The following is a 6313-nucleotide window of genomic DNA, read 5'->3' as shown; positions in this document are numbered from 1 at the left end:
ATTCAGTGACTGGGGTAATCGGGATGGGTGTGTCAGAGGCAATGCAATTGGCACAGGATAGAGCAGGGTTTAGGGCTGTTGTACATAGGGTCTCTATGAGTCACAAACGACTCGACGGCACGTAACAACATATTTTTTTTTCAAAATACGTACATCTCACAAATGGAAGTTTATCTCTAAACTTTTTAATGTTAAGTTTCAAAGAATAAAGAATGTAATTCTGGCTTATTGCTAGCTTATTGCTACACTGTTGTTGTTGTTGTTGTTGTTGTTTTGCCCCATCAAGTTGGACCTGACCCATAGCTCACCCTCTGGTAGGTTTTCAGAGGCAGTTAATTGTGTGAGAAGAGGTTGCCCATCTTTCTTCCGATTGCTATACTAGCAACTTAACATAAAATCATCAATTTTAAAGATATTCAGTGGAAATAGATACTATATTTTTTAATGTACCAACAGACTTTAACAATGCTTTTCCCTCTAAAATTGTATTTTCCTCCAAAAGAACATCAATCCAATGTAATATTGTTTTTATTCTTAACAACCATTTATTCATTACGCTGTTATAATTCTTTGCAACCTAATATGTGTGTCTTTGGTGGCACCGTGGTTAAAGTGCTTAGCTGCTAACCCAAAAATCAGTGATTCGAACCAACCAGCCACTTTGCAGTAGAAAGATGTGACAGTAGGTCTCTGCAAACACTTCCAGCTTTGGAAACCCTACAGAGAAGATCTAATCAAGCCTATAGAGTTATTATGAGTTAGAATAACCTTGACAGCAGTGAGTAAATGATAAACTTTCTTCTGAACTAAATTAGTATTATAATTCTGATCTCCTTGCCATCAAGTCAGAACCAAATCTTAGGTGATGCCCCAGTGAGTTTTCAGAGGCTATATAAATCAGACAATTGAATTATGTACATTCAATGATTTATTCATTACAAACATCTTTTTAAAAAACACATAAAAGGTAACTTTACATGTGGAGCTCACCTGATGATCTGTACAGAAGATCAATTGATGGCATCTGTGTAAAGAATTGTTGGACGTCCTCACCAGTCTCCGCCAGGATAATTGGAGAACAGCTGCCTGGCTGCTTGACTCGAAGAGATCCATATTTGTTACCATTCCCTAGAAAGGTGATCTAATGTCAAAATCATCATTCAGTATCATTTATATCACATGCAAGCAAATATTGCTGAAAATAATTTTTAAAAAGAGCAGTACATTGAGAGAGAACTGACAGAATTTCAAGCTGGGTTTAGAAGAGTTTATGGCATCAATGCAGATGTTAGATTGGTTATAAATTAGAAAATCACTTTATTGTAATTATTCACTATTCAAAGGCATTTGACAGTGCAGATCATAACAAACTATGGCTAATATTAACAAAAATGGCAATACACTTAGTTACGTTCATTTGAAACGTATACCTTGGCCAAGAAACTACTGTCTGAATGGAGCGAGGAAACATGGCATGGCTTAAAATCAGGAAAGGTGTGTGTGTCAGGGTTGTATCTTTCTTCACAAGCTTTCAATCTATACGCTGGGCAAATAATTCAAGAAGCTGGACTCTATGAAGAAGAAAGTGATATCAACAACTTGTGGTATGTAGATGACACAACCTTGCTTGCTATAATTGAAGAGGACTTAAAATGCTTGCTGCAGAAGATCAAAGAGTACAGCCTTCAATATGGATTACATCTCAACATCAAGAAAACAAAAATCCTCACCACTGGACTGATGATATCATAATGGATGTAGAAAATACTGAAACTGTCAACAATTTCATCTTGCTTGGATCCACAACCAACACCCTTGGCATCAGCAATGAAGAGATCAGGAGATGTATTGCACTGAGCAAGTTCACTGTCAAAGACCTCACGAAATTACTGAAGAGCATTGATGTCAATTTGAAGACTAAGGTGTGCCTGATTCAGGCCATAGTCTTTTCCATCACTGAGAGCTAGACAATGAAAAAGGATAACAGATGAAGAATGGATGCCTTTTTATTGTGATGTTGAAAAATAGTTCTGAATATCTCATAGATTGCCAAAAGAAACATATATGTCTTGGAGAAAGTGCAGTCAGAGTGCTCTTTGGAAGCAAAGATAATAAAGTTTCATCTCACATACTTTGGGCATGATGTCAAGAGAGGCTATTCCTTGGAAAAGAAATCATGCTTGGAAAGGTGAAGGGTCAGCAAAAGAAGGGAAGAGCATCACTTAGATGGAGTGACACAATGGTTACAGCAATGGGATTAAATATTCAGAGATAAGGATGGCACAGGATTGGACATGTTTCAGAGCTGTTGTCCTTCAAATCACTTTGAATTGTTCTTGACTCATGGCACTTATCTCAACAGTGTCTTACAAAATTTGACATGATGCATCACGGTAAGAGTATGCTAGGTTAAAACAACTATGAGATATCATCTCACCCCAGTCAAAATAGCAAAATTTAACAGAACAGCAAACAATAAATGCTGGCAAGGTTGTGGAGAAACTGGAACCATATTCACTGTTGGTGGGCGTGTAAAATGGTGCAACCCCTGTGGAAGGTGGTGTGGCGCTTTCTCAAAAAGTTGCAAATAGAGATACCATTTGACCCCGCAATACCACTACTGGGAATATACCCAGAAGAGACCATAACTGACACCCAAGCAGATATATGCACACCCATGTTTATTTCAGCTTTGTTCACAATAGCAAGGAGTTGGAAACAACCTAAGTGCCCATCAACAAATGAATGGCTAGAGAAGCTGTGGTATATTTGCACAATGGAATACTATGCTGCGTTAAAAAACAAGGAACTCATGCAATATTACTCAAAATGGTTGACTCTGGAGAACATTATGCTGAGTGAAATGTCCCAGTCACAAAGGGACAAATATTGCATGGTGCCACTGTTGTAGAATGGGACTGTCCTTGGGGTTGGGGAGAGACTGAGTAAGATGTGTTCAATAATGTATGCTGCTCTGAAACAGAGAAGGGAGAAAACTGTTTAAAAGAGATATGTGATTAGGTATTTCGGTCATGACAGGAGTCTAGAGAGATGGCTACATGGTGGAGTGGACCTGGGGAAGGGTTTGTAAAATAATGAAAGAATCTTTTCTTTTACTTTTCCAAGAGGGTAATGTCTGGTGGGGGGGAGCCTTGGGAGGGGACAAATCTACAACAATGAATGAATGGAAATCCAAAGCCTGTGTAAATTTTCACTGAAATTAATAACAAATTTAAATTAAAAAAAAGAATTAAGTTAGAGTAAGGATGGCAATGGAACCACCTTACCTCTGTAACTTGATTTGTGTCACTATTAGAACCTCTACTCAGAATATTATTGCTTTTCAATTTTTGACTCATGCGCTTTTAACTTCTTAGTTAAATTTGCATCTTCTAGGCTGCAACACTTCCATGATACATCTTCAAGGATATGAACATGTACGGCTAAGCACAATTGATAACAGTGCATCTAAATTCCAAAATCAATCTCCATAATAGTCTATGTGTTTCCTACTGCCAAGGGGGCCCTTTGGAGTAGTGAGAGAAGACATTCACCCTGAAACCCACAGGGTCCCTTTTCAGCAGGAAGTAGCTAAGAGAATACGCCATCCCCTTTTCCTTATGAATCAGGGTGAAGTCTCTCTCAGGGAGGAGTGATAGGGAATGGCAAAGGACACATTGACAAAGGAGATTAATCAGAACTGGCTTTGACAAGCACTGTGGCAATTGGACAATTAAAACAGACATGGGGTGGGGGGAAGAAGAACAAACTGGGGATGAGGGTGGAGAAAACAGTGCAACAATGAATGAATGAAAACCCAAAATCTCTGTAAATGTTCATTAAAACTAATAAAATTTAATAAAAAATGAATAAGAAAAAAAAGAGTATGCTAGGAGGAATGGAAGGCTGGTGAAGGAGAGGAAGACCCTTGACTAGGTGGATTGATGCAGTGACTGCTGCAGTGGGCTCTTGTATGTCAGGAAGTGTGAGAATGACGCAGGATAGAGGAGGGTTAACATCTTTTGTTCATAGGGTTGCTATGAGTCATACTCGATGCACCTAGCAACAACAACAATCACAGTGAGATGGTGACAGGTAAGAGTTCAATTCGTTGTGGGCTGTGGTTTGTTTAGGGGTTTTTTGGGTTGGATTTTTTTTTAGAATGAGAGGATTGCTAAAAAAAGGAGACGTTCCCTCTTGAACAATTGCCTTCACACAGATGATAGAATCTATTCTTAAAATAGTTTTATACTGCAAATAGATTTAGAGACTGGCAGCAGCCTGTTGTACACACATATAGGAATGAATAGAGCTTTAACTTTAATAATGTCATTAACTTATCCTTTATAGTTTGGCTCTGGTGACCGAGTGGAAAGAGTCCTACTGCCAACCTAAAGGCAAGAGTTTCAGTCTCCTCCTGTGTCATTTATTGCCTCTAAAAAGTCACTGGAGAATCTGCTATGAGCCAGTTCCAACTCAACGGTACCTAACAAGACCAGCGCAACATCTTTCAAAATTATTTATTTTCCTGGATAAACTAATTTATCAAAAGCTAAAACAAAGAGGCAGATTATCTACTCTCTCACTAAGCTGTATCACTAAGCTGTACTGGAAATAGCAAAGTGTAAAAACTGTCAGTGACCTCATCTGAGGTTATAAGGCAAGGCAATCAGCTACCCTCTTTCTCTGGAAGTCCTGTGCTTCATTCACATTTCAGGTTTTAGGTCTTTCTACCCTGGATGAGAAGGATTGACAGTGACTGCGGTAATAGGGGCAGGTGTGTTGGAGACAGTGAGATTAGCTCAGGGTAGGACAAGGTCCAGTGCTCTTATACATAGGGTCTCTATGAGTCACAGGCGATTTGAGGACACATAACAACAACAGCCAATAATATCAATTACACGATGGATTGACACAATGACTGTAATTATGGGCTCGAGCACAGCAGAGATTGTAAAGACAGCATAGGTCATGGTAGAATTAATTTGTGATTGAGAGGGTTGCTGTTAGTCAGAGCCAACTCAAAAGTGTCTAACAACAACTTGGATACACAGTTAACACCCTTGGCACCAGCAGTCAGGAAATCATGAGATGTATTGCATTGGAGAAGTCTAAAGTTAAAGACCTCTCCAAATTACTGAGACATAAGGATGTCAGTTTGAAGACTAAGGTGCATCTGATTCAGGTCTTGGTCCTTCTAATCACATGCTGTTAGACAGGTATGATCATCAAGTTACCATCCCAACTCCCTATGGACCACAAGTGCTCCTGATTAGCATTCCAGAATCTAGGAAATATTTTGCGAAACTATTCTGGAGCATAATTTCACTCTAAGGCAAAGAATATTGCTGATTTGCCATAGGGAGTCACTCCTAGTTCTGGACAGATAACTCTACAAATTATGTTTTTACAGTTGACTTGAATTGCCTATACGTTGACCAAGAAGAAGTAGCACAGACAGATAAAAGGAGATATCAGGTGGTTTAAAATCAGGGAGATACAATCAGAAAGAATGTTGTGCATAAGGGCTGCATCATTTCTCCATATTTAGTCAATCTGTATGCTCAGCAAATAATTTCAGAAGAAAAATTTTATGAAGAACTCAACATTAGGATTGGAGAAAGATTTGTCAACAACCTGAAATATGCAGATAACAGCAAATAGAACTCGAAGCACTTATTTTTTTTTGGTTTTTTTTTTATTCGAAGCACTTATTAAAGATCAAAGATAGCCTTCAGTATGGATTACATCGCAAGATAAAGAGAAAAAAAATCTCAAATCTGGGCTAATAAGCAGTGTTCCAATTAAAAGAGAAAATATGGAGGCTAATAAGGGTTTTGTTCACTTAGATTTACAATTAACATCCTTGGAAGTAGAAATCAAGAAATCGAATAACATACTACTTTGGGCAAATTTGTGCCAAAAGTTCTCTTTAAGTGTTCAAAGGGCAAGGTGTCACTTTGAGGACTAAGGTGCCCCTGCTCCATATTCTTTACCATCTTATATGAATGTGAAAAACTAAACTATGAATATGAAAGACTCAAGAAGGATTGATGCCTTTGAATTATGGAGTTGTCAGATTGTTGAATATACCATAACAGTCAAAAGAACAAACAAACCTAAGCTTAAAAGTATAGTATATTCGCACAATGGAATACTATGCTGCATTGAAGAACAAGGAACTCATGCAATATTATTCAAAATGGGTGACCCGTGAGGACATTATGCTGAGTGAGGTATCTCAGTCACAAAGGGACAAATGCTATATGGTGCCACTGTTGTAGAATGAGGCTGGCATTGGGGTGGGGTAAGA

The sequence above is a fragment of the Elephantulus edwardii genome, unplaced genomic scaffold, assembly GCF_000299155.1.
Source record: "Elephantulus edwardii isolate Elephantulus edwardi_28Jun2011 unplaced genomic scaffold, EleEdw1.0 scaffold00018, whole genome shotgun sequence".
Lineage (NCBI taxonomy): Eukaryota > Metazoa > Chordata > Mammalia > Macroscelidea > Macroscelididae > Elephantulus > Elephantulus edwardii.
The sequence above is the reverse complement of the archived record's forward strand: the minus strand, read 5'-3'. Positions refer to the sequence as shown.